The following is a 16,892-nucleotide window of genomic DNA, read 5'->3' as shown; positions in this document are numbered from 1 at the left end:
TATATAACTCATACATATATATATGATTATGAAAGGAAATTAATTTTTTTTACGAAAAAAAATTTAAATCGGACAATTGATACGTCAAATTGGACTTCATACTAGTTCACTTATTTTTAGTTTTTCAAATAACTCGAAAGCTATGCATCTCCAGGAATATATCAGATCAACTTAAAAAAAAAAAAGAAAAAGAAAGGATGATCAGTACCGGAACAATATCAGAGAAGATCCAAACAAACAATTTCAATACTTCCCACTTAAAGCAGAAAATATAGTCGTATGACTTGGCACGCCATATGTAATATAATTTTAATTAAATCTATAAAAAACATACCTGTTTTTAAATTATATTTATATTATGTAAACTCGTAAAATCTTAACGTAATTGACTGAGTAGCATTTTTAAGATAAAAGATTAAAAAAGAAAGTAAAAAATTTCCTCATCCCTTTTAAGGGAAATATCGATAAAAGAAAAAAAAAATATTATTCAATTGGGTGCCAGTACTTCCCCTTCACGGTGGAGAAAGCATTTAAATTTGGTAAAATTATACGCATTTTTCAAAAGTAAAAATTACTTGATTTCGAAGAAACTGAGCACAGCTTTCACCTGTTTTTTTCTTTTAATGGCTATTTAAATTTTGAAAAAGTGATTTATAGGTGCAGTAGGATATTTTATTATCACGGCAATGTCCGACGGGAAATGAATGAGGTTTCGTAAATATCCTGTATTTGTCCTTGCGTGTGAATTACAGATTCATAACTTACGCAAAAACACCTGCTAAGGGCTTGCCTTCCAAAGGTAGTTGAATTTAATTTATAAACACTTAACTAAGTTTCAAAATGTAAAAAAAAATTCTTGCCTAGTGATCTGCAAGAGAAGAGATTTTATACGTACATTTGGCATAGTATGATATATGTTTAACTGTTATTAAAACAAATCATACATGTAAGAAGATTTTAAGGGTATGCAGTACGTCAAAAAAGTCAAAAGAACTGTTCATATTATGTGGCTTCTATAAAAGAAAATTATAAAAGTACACACACAAAATATGAAAAACTTTTCGTTTTGTTATTTTTTTTTTTTATTTTTGGTGAAAATAATTTACAAAGTGAGGCAACAGATCTGGGAACACTGATTTCAATGAAATTTTTCTTGTTGATACTAAGTTGGAAATATTAGATAAGTGTTCTAGGGTTCTTGCGGATTCGCCTAAGTAACCGAGTAAATGTTCATTTATTATTAACAATTTTTCATAAATTGTTGTTTCCTGGTTATATATATGCAGTTTGTTCTTGTTTCCTGGTTATATATGCAGTTTTTTGTTGTTTCCTGGTTACATATGCTGTTTGTTGTTATTTCCTGGTTATATATGCAGTTTGTTGTTATTTCCTGGTTATAAATGCAGTTTAAATGGTTATTTATTACATACTGATGCAAAAAAAAAAATGGGCTGATTATTTACAGCTGATTTTATTTAATTAGTTTAAAAGTCAAAAACCAAAAGATGCTTCTTGTAAAGTTTACAAAAAAACAAAAAAAAAATACAAATTAAGTCATATTCGTTTAATCATCCTTTCAAACCATTTTTAACAAATTTTCGAAGAAATCAAAAGACATTTTACTGGATTGCTTAAAAAAATAAAAAAATTACTTTTGGGCGATAGCTAAAGTAAGAGTTCAATATACAAACAATTGGGACTCATTGAGGAAGTAAAGTGGGATAAAATAATCTTTTAGAGAAAAAAACATTAATATTAGTTTTTCACACATCAAAATCTCTTAAAAATGAATTTTCATAGCAATCTAAAAATATAATTGATTTACTTTTTTTTTATGTGGTACGGGCAGAAATAATATTTTTTATAGAATGACGAAGTAAAACATTTTTTGATATCAAATTAATCGTGGTTAAGGGTTAAAACTTCGCTTAAAATAAATCTGATGAGTTGGTATTTATTTTACTTTTCTTATAGAATTGGTAAAACAGTTTTTTTTTTTTTTAATTCATGCAGAGTAAAAGCAAAAACATTTATTTACTAAAATAATATAAAATATATATATATTTTTTCCCAATTATATTTTTTTATTGTTATAAGGATACATATTTAGAGTTTTTTCGATCTGTGGAAAACGAATATCACCTCTTTTTCTCCCTAAAAAATATTTTAGCCCATTTTATTTTGTCAATCAGTTTAAATTATTTCAATATTGTACTCATACAATAGCTATCATCCGAAAGTTATATATATATTTTTTTTAATTGGTGTGGTAAAATATTTTTGATTTCTATGAAAATTCGAAATTGATTGATGCATAGATATATTGAAAACAACAATATAAAAAGTTTTAAAAATAAAATAAAAAAAATATTTTAACTGTCCCCATTTGTATGAAAAACGAGTCTAACATATTTTTTTTTTAAAAATATTTATTACTTTTTTATAAATATTTAATACTTTTTTTTATCTATTAAAATATATCACTTCTTTTATATTAAGTTTGTTTATTTTATATTCATTATCTATATTTGAACGTATGCATACGTAGTAATAGTAGATAATTTTTTTTTTTAATTTTAACAGTACTTATGTGCGAAAAGGCAATAGATTTGTATGTGTATGTATTTTTATGTTATTTAAAATTTTTATTATAGTTTCATTATATGTTTGTTAAAGAGGAGAAAAAGAAAGAAAGATATAATGGGTTAAGAGAGAAAATAAAGCTAAATAATAGGGAACAATTGAAGAATTGAAGGTAAAAAAAAAATAAAAAAAGATAAAACAAATAAAGGAACAAGTAAAAAAATCACATATTACTATTGTATATTACTGTACTATGCCTATAAATTATAAGAATTTAAAAGTAATTGTCTAACTAGGAATAAGTATGCTGTGTATTTGGCGACCCAATACAATTGCGCGGCACAACTTTTTGAATAAAGTTTATCTTACTCCTTTGTATGTTTATATTTTAATGTGTATTTATATTTATACTATGCTTGTGAATTAACATTGCATATTTTTATATATTGATTATTTATGTTTTATACATTTTTTTATTCGGTCAAATATGACCAAAAAACCTTTCATTTAAATCAGTGACCCCTCGTCTTCAGTCTCTAACACCCCTTCTTAGTGAAACTAAACCTAGGACACAGTAACTTTATTATTTTAGTTGGCATGTAATGAACAATAATCCTTCCGATTGACATAGAAGATGGTACGAATACGAGGTCATACCCCAAATGAATGGGGTTGGGAATATAGGTTATGACTGGATTCACGTATGGACGCCCCCCAGAATCTAGCTAGGACAGAGAAGGACATGATCAAAATTTGTCTGTGAACGCCAGTTGTGCAAAGGCCTCGCCGACATTGGCCCACATCTCCCCGGATCTGGGTCATAGAGGACTACAGTTATCCAACACTCGCTACGCACTCTCTCTCCCGATATTAGATCATCCCGTGTATCGGTTAGCTAGCCTGGCAATCGTAAGACGATAACTCATTCGAGGTTAGGAACAATTAGTTTTCGGATGGTATCTCCAATGCAAGGTCTAGCGTCTGTCAAGGACTTCATGTCAGCGCGGTTAACTGAACCGTTTAACGATATGTTCAGCTGACATTTACCATTGTAATAACTAAACTATATGGACTTATCAGTATCCCATCATGAGAGAGGCCGATATCTCTTCCGCCTATAAGCATGTTGACAAAAGATATAATGAATATAAGAAATTATACCGAGAAAGAATCATGATATCTCCGTGCCAAAGCTCATAGCTCATCAAATAAGTAATATCTAGCAAGAATATATTTAAAAGTAGATATGAAATTTTTCCCCACTGATCATAAAGTCATACTAACAATATATAACTTGCAATATTATGTTTTTATTGCTCCTTCTGAAGCTATCAGTCTCTCACTTCACCATAACTTTTAATAATGATTTATAAGTAGTTCAAGTATGATATATTCTATATCTCTGTAATATACAGTATTTCTAAGACCCATTTATTAAATCAACTATACATTTAAAGAATCATTAATGGGAATTATATTTTTATAATTTATGCTTGCATGTTTCTGAATACAAAAATATATAAAAATCGTTTTACACCTCTAAAAATTACCATCCTATTTTCTAGCTATTTGTTGAAATAAACATTACAATAAATACTATATAATTCCAACAGAAAAACTTATGTCATTTCTTTATTTATACAGTAACAAAGAGTTTAAAAATTTCGCGGCATCCTTGATGGGCTAAAAAATTTCGCGGTACCCTTGACATAAGAATTTAGGCCGACGCGATAATGAAAATTGTCTAAAATATCCAATAATGCATTATATTACATATAATTATTTATTAATATACCATAAACTAACTAACTTAATTAATTGACCATAAGAGCGATAATTAACAATACTTATTAAAGCCATAAGATTCAATAAAAGCACTGTGAAGATTAGTCATAGAAGCTAATCGGTGTTGACCGACATTGGCCCAGTTAAAGTAAGAATGTGGGTCACAGCTCAAATACTCTTATACTCCATCTATAATTATCCTATTTACGATTTATAAAATAATCTTAGCACTAAAATAATTTTTATATTTATTAGAATTAAAAAAAATTAAAATTTGTAACTCAATATTTATATTATAAATTAAAACAAAATATATATTTAACTTGAGATAGAAAATGTAATTACTAATAACAAATATACGAAAATACAAATTGATCAATCAAAATTGATACAGTAAACACGCACAACAGATATATATATATATATATATATATATATATATAGAGAGAGAGAGAGAGAGAGAGAGTTTTGAACTTCTTTACCGCCGTTCTACAACTAATGAAAGAAAAAACAAAATTATATGGAAGTGAATTGATTTCGTGACGCCAAAGCCAGATGAAACGGAAGTAGTGGGACAGTAGGGACAAAACTGGTAAATTCTAGTAGGATAGGTTTATATTTTAATAGGAGAGTAGGATCTTACAGTAATTTAACCATCCCGGCAGTGCTGGTCTGATTGAGTAAGCTCCTGTACACTCTAATTATAATATAAAAACGTTTCCACGCAGGCCAGTCCCAAAACATTCGCAATTATTATTATTTATATTTATTTATTTATTTTTTTAATTACATAATTGGTAGATCTAAGTGAGCTGATTTAAGAAAGAAAAGATTACGAAGCTGTATTGCAATTAGAAAAGACCAGTCTTGATTTTTCTCGTTAGGATGGGATATTTTGTATTTATATCTGGTTTATCATTGCTAGAAATGAGAACTGTTTTTGTTTTTTTTTTTATATGAAGAAAATTGAAAATACTTCAGAAGAAGAATTTTTAAAAATTCCTCGGACTATTTCATTGAGGATAAGAGCTAGCTGATATTAGAAACCATTTAATTTTTACATAGACATGGCGAGTTTCATTAAAGCCGTCAGAGTCGTTTTTGAGAAAATAGAAAATATGTCAAAATCGATTTGATAAAGTTGCACTTCTGGTAAGTAGATTTTATGGAGAAGTCTGCTGTCATATCCCAGGTATATTCTCATCTTAAGTATGTAATGTTAGTTTCTTACGATTTTTCGTTTTTGCTCTAGGCTGTTCAGAGATACACAGAACACTTTTTGAAACTAAGTTTTTTGGCCTCAGTGGACCTCAAAACATTTTTTTTTTCGAAAATTCGAATTCAACATTTTTCAAGATTGGGATATATTTTCTTACTGTATATTCCATATATAGATAATTGCAGGTAAAAACCAACACAAATTTGATTTGGATATTTTATATACAGCATAATTTTACATAAAGAAAACAATATGTTCAAAAGAAAAATACTTGAGTCAATTTATATATCAGAGTTTGAAATTTGAACCATTATGCAGAAATTTTATGTAAAGTATGGGTAAATTTTTTGTTACTATTTAAAATTAATTTTACTAATGGAAAATAAATTTAGACCAAAATGCAATTTGAAATAAATTAATAAAAAGCCCGGCCCAAGTGAATGAATGGTTAAAATCAGTTTGTTTATATCATAGTTGATAGTGTTAAGATGATCTAAAATTAAAAGTTTTAAAAATTAATGAAGTGTAACAAACTAGGTAACCAGACATAGTATATTGTTTCATAGGATAATTTGACTAGTAATTAATGACCTCGGCAGAATAGCCTGTAAAACCTTTTTGAGTTTGGATGTGAAGTGTAAATTTATTTTTAAGGTATGTTAAATTATTAATAATAATGTTTCTGTTAAAATTGTTACAAATGGATGTATAATAAGCTGTTAATTGTTAGACTGTCCTTGAAGATGGACGAATTAGCCGAAAGGTTGGACTGTTGATATAGTAGAGAGTGTTGAGACTTAGCAGGTCATATATCAAGGCATATATTTCTAACTACGATATAATTTTTTTATCTTTTCATAGTATAATAATTTTATAGTTAATACTTCAACATTTTATTCATTGGATTTTATTAATTTATTTTTAATAACCGTATTTTTATACACTTTTGACGCATGCCTTTAGAACGAGGACAACCTGTGGCATTTATTATTCACTTTATTGATTTTTAGAAAAACGTATTGTAAGAATCCTAAAAAAAGTATTTTTTTTCAAAAATTTAGCAACAATATTTTATTAAGTTAAAAAAAAGAGAACACCTTCCACTAAATGAATATAGAAATAAAACTAAAGTTAATAGAAATAAAACTAAAAATATTTTAGTTAATCATTGCATAACGAAGAAAAACAAAAATCTTTATAATTTCACGAAACTAGTAGAAATATAAAAAAAAAGAGGGTTTTATTGTGCATTACAAGGAAACATCGGACCACATATGAGCTGTTTATTTATTGAAGTGAAGTAAGTCCATGTATGTATGGATGGCTTATTTCACAGTGCTTCTAAGTACATTTCTCATAACATATACAGGATCACGAAAAATACAATTAAAGGTTCTCTTATTTTAGAAAATTAATTAAAAAGTAGTGATTTTCCTAAATGAGAGAACCTTTAATTGTATTTTTCATAAAGTTAGTGGAAATGTGTAAGTTTGAAGTAAGTCATTGGTATGTTCGAATCGAAATATTAAACAGTTGGATTAAATTTTAAAATATGGGTAACATAAAACACAGTAGAATAATCTTTTTGGGCTTCTAAGTTTCCAATTTATCATCCTAATTCGCATAACTAAGATTATTTGAGAAATGTGTTCATGTGCATTCTTGTTCGATGGACAGTTCTATTTTTTTTTTTTTTACAACTCTTCGTATGATATTACATATTCAATATTCTTATATAGATTTTTGGAATTTTATATTTTATACACAAATTGGTGAAAATGAGTATATCAGTAACCATCCATTTTTTTTTGTGTAAAAATGATAATTATTTTAAATATATTAGTAACATTTACTTCAGATTGAAAAAATCATCTAAAAACATCACTGTTAAAGCTAACTCGATTATTTTGGAAAATGGATTTTTGCCAAACTCAAAATAAATGCTTACTGTCGATTTAAATTTTTTTATTATAATACCGATTTTTATTTGAATCAAATAGCACTACACAAAAACAAAAATCAAATGGAACTATTAGAAAATATAATAAAGTTATATAACCTATGATATGAAGGAAAACGTAAATTTAGTAAATGATATAAACATCGAAGTATTATTAGGGTATATTTTTAAAGCGTTTGTTAACATTTAGCGGTTTGTTGTTATTTAGCCAACTTCTAAAACCTGATTTTTAATTTTTTTTTTTTTTTAACCATTAATCATAAAAACTCCTAGAGTATGAATTTTCGCAAAAAAATACTATACAGGATTTTATATAAAATTTAAAATGAATGTAACTTTAATAATTTAGGTTAAATCCAACCCATTTGTAGATCTCATCTGATTGTAGATAGATCTGCTTCTTTAGAAAAATCATTTATCATTGAAGCTATCTCGTTCTGAAATTTCTTACCAATATCCATTCGTAAAGTTTCATTCATAACTTCATTTAACATAAACATACCTTTCATAATCAATCTTCTTTATATTTGTGAATGATAAAAATCCAAGCAAGCTTACATAAATATGAAGTTATTTGTTAATATTTTACTTTATTTTTTTTTACTTACATGATTATTATTATTTTATTTTAAACTTCACATACTGAAACCTGAAAAATACTGCTCAAATTGTTATTCTTAGGAGACCAAGTGTCTCAGAATAAAGATTGATTTTTCATTTCATAATGTTTCGGTTACTTACATACATCCCTTAGGCCATGATAGTAGGTATACACTGCGATATACATTGATCTAAATATATACTGTACCTTGCGTTCTTTGTAGTCCAATATGGTCCCCGTTATTTAATCAACCCGACCCATGCGTACGATATAACTGTTTATCATTATAAATGGGAAACTCGATAATCAACAGTTTCAGAGGAAGCGTACCACTGCGTTATCGTGAGTACACATGGGAAGAGAAGGCAGAATGGACACTCCGGATGGAAAGGCAATGATTGACAAGGGTGGACTGGGAAGATGGCTGCCATCCAAAACTATCAATAGAATGCCACCAAGTGTCTATTTCATTTATCAATGGTGCCTCAACTGGAAGGGTAATCTGTAAGGGCTTGTGCATCCAATCCCAAGGCTCATTCTGCATTCAAAGTACTTAAGTAATAACTTATAAGACTACGTTAAAAACTTCTAGGGTTTTTATTATTGTTATATTAAGTGATAATAACTCCTCCTTATCATGACTAAAGCTTTTGAGAGATACACCTCTGTTCTTCTTGAGATTCTGTAGGAATTTCATGCTTCTTGCAAAGAAATTTTTAGGCTGGTGATATCTTCTGTTTTAAACATCTAAACATCTAAAGCAAAAAGAGATGAAATATTCATTTAGGGATTACTAAATTTGATTTGAACTTAACCTACAGCAATCTATATAGGTGAAACTAAGCAAATGTTGGGGGATAGAATATATCAACACAAAAATGATACAAGAAATAAAGAAAAGGATCCAAATAAAACAGCTCTTGTACAGCATACAGCCAAAAACCAACATAATTTTGATTTTGATAACACCATAATTTTACATAAAGAAAACAATTTATACAAAAGAAAAATACTTGAATCAATTTATATATCAGAGAACATCAATTACACAGTTAATTTTAAAACAGATACTAAGAATTTAAACCAACATTATGCAGAGATTTTAAGCAAAATAAATTTATAAAAATAATAGAGAAAATTGTTACTAGTTACAATGAAATTTAATAAAGGGAATTTGAGAATTAAAATAAATACCAAATTGAAACAAAAATGCAATTTAAAACAAGGCAGACCTGTGTGAGTGGGAGGTTATAAATAGTTTGTTATATGGTGGTGTATTTTATATTGTGGATAATTTTATAAAGAAAAAGAAAAGTTAATGGTTTTAAAATTTAAATAAATAGGTAATTAGACTTAAGCTTAGTAAGCTTATTAATAATAAATATAACTTTTTAATGATTGAGTGTTTGGAATAGGTTTGAAATTAAAATAAGAAAATGACCTGGGCAGAATAGCCTGCAATAAAAATTATAAATTAATGTGAGGAGAAGATTTGTATTAAAGGTGTGTTATATTATATAGTGAATAATGATGGTTATAAATGTTTAAAAATAAAGATATAATATAAGCTGTTAAATATTTAAATGTCCTTGAAGATGGCTGGAATAGCCGAAACGTTGGACTAATAAGAAATAAAGTATTGAGACAGTATTGGATACAATTTGTGGTTTTATTTAATAAATAATTACCTTGTCTCAAAAAATTTTGAAATAATATTACTTAACCTACTTGTTTGATGTTTTTTTTTTAATCACAAAAACTTAAATATACTCCACTAATCTACACAAAGCATGGAAATGTTTCGGGGCCATTTAACCCGAACGAAATGATGCAAATTAGATTAAAAAATTAAAGTCGGCAATGGCAAATAGGACATTTGGGAAGTTTTTCTTTATTTGACACTAACTTTTCTCTTTTTCGTAAATATATAAAATTTAAGAGATTATCAATATGGTTTGGAAAAGTGGAAATGGGTATTCCAATCCCTAAATGAGCTTTCCAACAGAATCTACTCTGTTAACATAGATTTTTTTCGGATGGCTCTACAGGACCTTGTAGATATTTGGTCGCCCGAACCATCCTTCTCCACGCATGCCTGCTTTAGGCTACTGCTTTCCACAATATTATGATTTATATATTCCAACGGAAATAAATATTCAGCCTTGTTCATTTTCTGAACACAGACGTTTAAAATAATTTTTTGCAACATTTTAATATTATAAATAGCTCAAAATTTTTCATTTTTAAAATTGTTCACAAAATTAGAGGAAAATTATTTCAAAAACTTATTGCAGTTTATTTTTAGTGCATATAGGGAAGTCAATTCTTCAACAGCAGAAAATATTTGTGACGTGCCGAAATAACCTTGGAAATTATCTTCAAATCGCTCCCATCCATCTTGTCACATCTCAAGAACATTAGCTAGCAACTAAATACCAACAAGGATAATAATCAATCAAACTTCACCTACAACTTGAGAACATGTTTTCTAAAATGTTATTACTACCTAATATTTAGTTCAAGAGGGCATTTGTTTGCTTTATCTTAGTCGATAATTAATTTGTTTTCATCACTGGAACTTCAAGGATCTACAAATTGCAAAATAATAAAAAATGACTCTGAATAAAGTAAAGTGATTGCTATTATAAAATAGAATCGCGCTCATTTTTTAACCTCCTCTGGTAAGAACAACATAAGTAACGGTAATTAGGATTAAAAAAGTTACATAGTAAAATAAAAATAACTTAAACGTTAACTGTGCCAAGAAGCAAGGGTTTATTACTTTCTGTCAAAGAATTCTGATCTAAAAATGCGAATGAAATAGATAATCAATTGTAGTAATTTTACAAACAAGATGAGTTAAAGATCGTTTATATAAACTAATAACAAACAATATATCCAAGCTGGGCTATCCACATTCGTTAGAATAAAACAGTAAAACAAAAACGTCATTTCATATTTAATAATATTGAAAAACAAAACAAAACTATACTTCCTATTGGGACGATAGGTGTCCAGCTCTAAGCAAAAGGTTTTGGGTTAAATATATATAAAACAGTTTAAGGTCCAATCCTGAGGGTACAGACTGAAATCCATACAACTGATTTCGCCTAATATCGCTTAGCTTCTGCATGTAATAGTAAGTTTATAGTGGAATGATAAAGGCGTGTAGAGAAACTAACTTTCGGTAGCAATCTAATAACGTTTTTACAATAGAAGGTATCTTCTTTTGAAGGCACTTCGGAGAGTTGCCAGGAATGGAAGAGGATGCAAGGTTAGAAACTAGGGGGTCTGACTGATTAGGGAGTTTATAATGGAAGGAGTGATATCTGGTTGGGACTAGATCGGTTACATAGGGAACATTAATGTCTTTATGTATGATTTCATTTGTGACAAAGTAAGGAGCATTGAGGATTTTGGATTGTAAGGATAAGATACGAGAGGAATTTGAAGGTTTAGTGGAGCCCCAAAGCTCAACTCCGTATGTCCAGATTGGCCTTATTACAGTCATGTAGATCAGTATTTTGTAATGTGTTGGAAGTTTAGACTGTTTGTCTAGTAATTGCTGTATTAGACGGAATCGACGTGCAGTTTCCTGTCTTTTCAGTCTTGTGTAAGGATTCCAGGTCAGTCATTTGTCCAGACATACTCCAAAGTAGCGGATCTGTTCGACAGGGGTAAGAACAACATTCTTAAAGGATAAATTGTAAGGCAGTCGGTAGGTTTACGATGAAGCGTAAAGGTGATTTGATGGGATTTATCATAACTCTCCAATTACGACACTATTCTTCGAGGACTGTGATAAAGGATTGGAGAGTTTGGGATGCAATCAAAGGGTTATTATTAACAGCGAGCACACATGTGTCATCAGCGTAAGTGGTGAGGATAATGTTAGGATTGGTTGGGATGTCAGATGTCGGGAAAATTAAAAATTAGAATTACTAAAATGTTTTAATGATTTGATGAATACCAAGCCGGTAAATGAGAAATTCCAACCTAAATAAACAGAATTATTTATTTAAAATATCTCTTTTTTCGGAGAAAAAAAATTATTGAGGTCTTTTGAAACCGTTTTAAAATATACGGTCGAAAATTATTACTCAAGTATTGAAGTTTTATAGAATATATAGGGTTTCAAGGTATTTTAATTTCTGTTCAGAGCCTTCTTTAAGTAAAATAAGTGCGTTCTCAAAATCAAATTTATGCTCAAGTTCAAAGCAACATTTTGCTAGGACAGTTTTTGCTTTTTTTTTTGTCCTTTATTTTTATTTTTAGATTCAGTAGAACAATTTTGATGTTGGCAAAGCCTATTTTTGAGGTTTTTGAATTGTTATACCGATATAGAAATTTGGACAGTCCAGGCAATTAATTTTATAAATTAAATTTGAACTAAGGCATTTTTCAATAAACTAATAATATAATATATTAGCGCACTTACTCAGCCTCCACTGGCTCATTACCAGTGACGTGGTAAGAAGGCAGCCCTACTCTACCCCTCATCCATGGAGGATAGAGTAGGCTCGGGTATCCTTAAGGTAGATTGTAAATAATGTATATAATTTATTTTACTTAGTTTGATTATGTTCATTTTATTTATTTATTTTTACTGTTTATGTACATGTAGATTTTTTTCATATTTAATTAATTACTTTAATTTATTTATTATTATTTTTTTGTATGAAATGGTACAATTACAACTATTACTCTTGCCCAAGTTTGTGGCAGATTGTAATATTGTACTTTATTGTAATAAATAAAGTAATTTTGATTGACTGAAAATATAATGCATTAAAAAAACCCAACAGAAAAACCATTTTGTGAATTTATTTCGGCAAATATCATGAAAACTTCCATTTTTAGGAAAATAATCATTTTAAACTAATGTATAGTTGATTAAATGAGCTTCGAATTAAGCCTTAATAGAATTCTTTATGTGCAATATTTTTCTAGAGATTTATTTATTTATCACTAATGTTTTTTCCCAAACAACCAGTAATCACAATTAGGTGAATCTATTTTGGCGAATATCATGGACACCATTATCATTGAGAAAATAATTACCATGAACAACCTTATGGTGATTCAACTGGCTTCAAATTGAGTCCTAATGCATGGTACTGGGCACATTATAAGCGTGTAATACAAGAGTCCGGTGGAAAAAGTCTGTTATCTGACCCCAATTTGATTACTTTAATGAAAAATATGTATAATTACTTGTCAAAATTAATGAGTCTGTCAAGTATAGTGAGGGGAATATAAAATAGCGAATTTTTCAAAATATAAAAAAAAAATTGTTTAGAACTTCATATCTTTGAAACTATCCAAAATCCTTCGTAAAATCCTCAATGATCCTTACTTTTTCACAAATAAAATCATACATAAAGACCTCAATGTTCCACATGTAACCGATCTAGCCCGAACCAGACATCACTCCTTCCATTATAAACTCCCTAGCCACCCAAACCCACTAGTTTCTAACCTTGCTTCCTCTTCCATTCCTGACAATCCTCCCAGGCGCCTAAAAAGAAGACGACCACGAGATCAGCTGATGTAAAACGTCATTAGAGCGCTACCAATGGGTAGTTTCTCTACACGCCTGTAACACTTCAATTTAACTGAGATCAAATTTACTAAATGTATTATAATGTATGTAAATAGCAATAAACAAATAAAAAAAGAATATCTTTGACACTACCAACAACAATAGAAAACTAAATAAATATATGTAATAATATATAAATATTAAATAAAAAATAAATAAAACATCATTTAAAGTAGAGTGAATTTTCTTAAGTAAGAGCCATAAAAGAACTTTTTACGTTCAATTGTTCTTAAGATAATAAAACCAGTTCATAGTGGTTCCGCAAACATCAAATCATGCCTTTTCATTAAAGTCTTACAAATCAACATTAAAAAAAAATTATCAACATGAAAAACCGCAATAATAATTTTCTTCAAGTGTATAAATCGATTTCTTATAAAAAAAATACTCCTCTTATGTGTATCAGATTTTTTTTTCAATTGAGGCCATGGTTAATAGCTGAGACTATTTGTTCAAGGGAATGCTCAATGGTTGCTTGGATATTGAAAACAAAACAATGGAAATCTAAACGTGGAAGCAATTGAAGCACAATATGAATATTATTCCTGGAATATATAGAACGGTTTTTCAAATAAAATAAATTAATTTTTCTGTGCCACATCCAACTTCCGACTCGAAACTATTCCCGTCATGCGATGCAGGAGTTATGTTAGGACGAACCAGTGTGAACTTGTGTCACGAACAATAGGGAAGCGTTTCAAATATGAATTATCGCAATATAAGTAAATTTCTCGGATTCCTTAGATTTTTAATAGAGAAATTGTATTAAGTGGGTTTAAAAAAATCTTCATAAAGCCTGTATTTGCTTTAATCCCTAATGTTTTGCTGCTAAGGCAATAAAGATATTAAACCTCCCAACTAGGAATTTAAACTACGGCCAACGATGTCTAAGGTCAATTAGGATTTGAACAAGGGCATTTTATGTTTTAATTTTGCGATATGAACGAAATATTATAAAACACAAACTATGATATATTAATTTGTAGGAAGATAGTCCAGGTGGCGTTCAATAAAATGAAATGAAAAATAATTTATTATTCTGGGACTAGTTCCCTTTAAAATAGGGTTATTATAAAATTAAAACTGCCTTCGTCCTTCGTAAAATCCTCAATGCTCCTTACTTATCACAAATAAAATCATACATAAAGACCTTAATGTAACCGATCTAGCCCGAACCAGATATCACTCCTTCCATTATAAACTCCCTAACCACTCAAATCCCCTAGTTTCTAACCTTGCATCCTCTTCCATTCCTGGCAATCCTCCGAGGCGTCCGAAAAGAAGATGGCCACGGGACCAGCTAATGTAAAATGTCATTAGAGTGCTACCATGGGTAGTTTCTCTACATGCCTGTAACACTCCAATTTAACTTATATCAGATTTACTAAATGTATTATAATGTACAATTGTAAATAGCAACAAATAAATATTTAAAAAAAAAAAACTGCCTTCGTAAGTATAATAACATTTATTGGCCATAAAACAGTGTGGCCACACTTAATTATAACTTATATACAGAGAGAAAAAATAGATTAATTAAAAAACTAACTGACTAACTAAACAAAACAAAAAGTTAATTACAAAATATCTGTACTATTATAATAATGGGTCAGATTGGTAAAGCAAAAGATAGTGAAATATAAGGGGTTTAAACAAGGAAAGGATTGACGTACATGACATATGTCAGAGGAAATGGAGTTCCAGAGATACTTCAGCTCTCGGTAATTCTTGGTTATGTAATAAAGATATCAAATAGTAAAAGAAAACTGTTTATACTTAACCAACGTTTCGCCCGATTTACAGGGCTTCGTCAGGGCTGTCAGATTGTAACACAGCGAACAAATGCCCAGTTGGTTAACAATAAAAAGTTTTCTTTTACTATTTTGATACCTTTATTGACTGCCATACGGACAATCTTCCTACAATCTACTTCTTACGGTCAACCATCTTCTTCCAATATGATGTACTACTGATAAAAAATCTCATTTTATTTTAAATTTGTAGCAGTAAAAATATGGAAAATATAATATAAAATTATTTGCAAAATTAAAACTACTTTTATAGGGAGGAACGCATCGATCTCCGCAGCCCTTTTCTTTTCTTAATTTCTCTTTATTTTATAAACTAACATTCTGGAAGTTAATAGCACATTAACACCATATTTACAGAGATATAAATTTAATGATGAGAAGAAATAAAAAATGAAAAAAGAAATTAAACACAAATCACTTTTTAAAATATTTAGTTTCGGCCTGAGGAACTCGAAATTTGTGAAAGAGAGAGACTTGCGAAGATTCCGGCTTCCCACAACCACGTCACCCATTCGGGCTTTTCTATATTAGAAATGAGGGAAAAGTTAGTACCATAGGACACCACTCTTCTACCTTCATTTCTTAGTTCCACTGGTTAGCTAAGAAGAGAGATCTCTCGTCCAGCGCCTATTTCTTAAATTTAATTTTGAAATTTTCTGCTCTGTTTTTTCATAAAAAATAAGAACTACCTATAACTTTAAAAAAAAAGTATATATATATAATTCCTTAGAAATACTACCCATCGATAACAGAACAACTGATGCATATGAAGCCGTTAATTTGCAATGAGTAAAAGTTATTTTTGTTTTATAGGAGTTTTCTTTTTCTCATATAACGAATCTATATTATTATCAATTATATAATATTATAATTAAATCATAATAAAATTAGTTTATTGTCAATAATGTAATATTATATTTAAATAATAATAACAATAATATTATAAATGTATTATTTTATTATCTATATTATTATAAATCTATGTAATAAATTGCTATGAGAAAAACGTTTCTCACATTGGGATCAGTCAGTATAGAATTCTCACCATCTTCTTTATCTTTTAAGGTAAATATTTATACCAATATTAAAAAATGTATCAATATAGGTTAATTAATTAGGTATATAATTATCTATAGTTCAAGATTAAAGAATACAATTTATTTGAATAGTTTCCATACTACCTGAGATAAGAAAACTGGAAATTATAAAACGGTATGTTTTAAGAATCGAAAATTTTCACTCACATTTCACATTTTACATGAGAGAAAGACGTCGGTTCCGTACTTGTAGGCAAATTTTTCATTTTTGAGTCTGCATACATTTGTGATGTA

At 28.8% G+C, this 16,892-nt stretch overlaps 1 long non-coding RNA gene across 3 annotated transcripts in view; it reads right to left on the bottom strand.

The window, feature by feature from the left end:
• The window catches only part of LOC136796310 (uncharacterized), a 204,720-nt gene extending 196,195 nt beyond the window's left edge, over positions 1-8,525 (bottom strand). Inside the window, exon 1 of one of the 3 annotated variants that reach the window (XR_010844014.1) lies at positions 8,356-8,525. This is a non-coding gene — a long non-coding RNA (uncharacterized lncRNA). The remainder of the gene's footprint in view (positions 1-8,355) is intronic. The other 2 variants (XR_010844013.1, XR_010844015.1) reach the window with 2 other exon arrangements.
• Between the last annotated feature and the right edge of the window lie 8,367 nt (positions 8,526-16,892).

This window comes from Halyomorpha halys, unplaced genomic scaffold, assembly GCF_000696795.3.
Source record: "Halyomorpha halys isolate HHAL.00 unplaced genomic scaffold, Hhal_1.1 Scaffold487.1, whole genome shotgun sequence".
NCBI classification, from domain to species: domain Eukaryota; kingdom Metazoa; phylum Arthropoda; class Insecta; order Hemiptera; family Pentatomidae; genus Halyomorpha; species Halyomorpha halys.
Note: the sequence above shows the minus strand (reverse complement) of the source record. Positions and strands in the feature narration are given on the sequence as shown.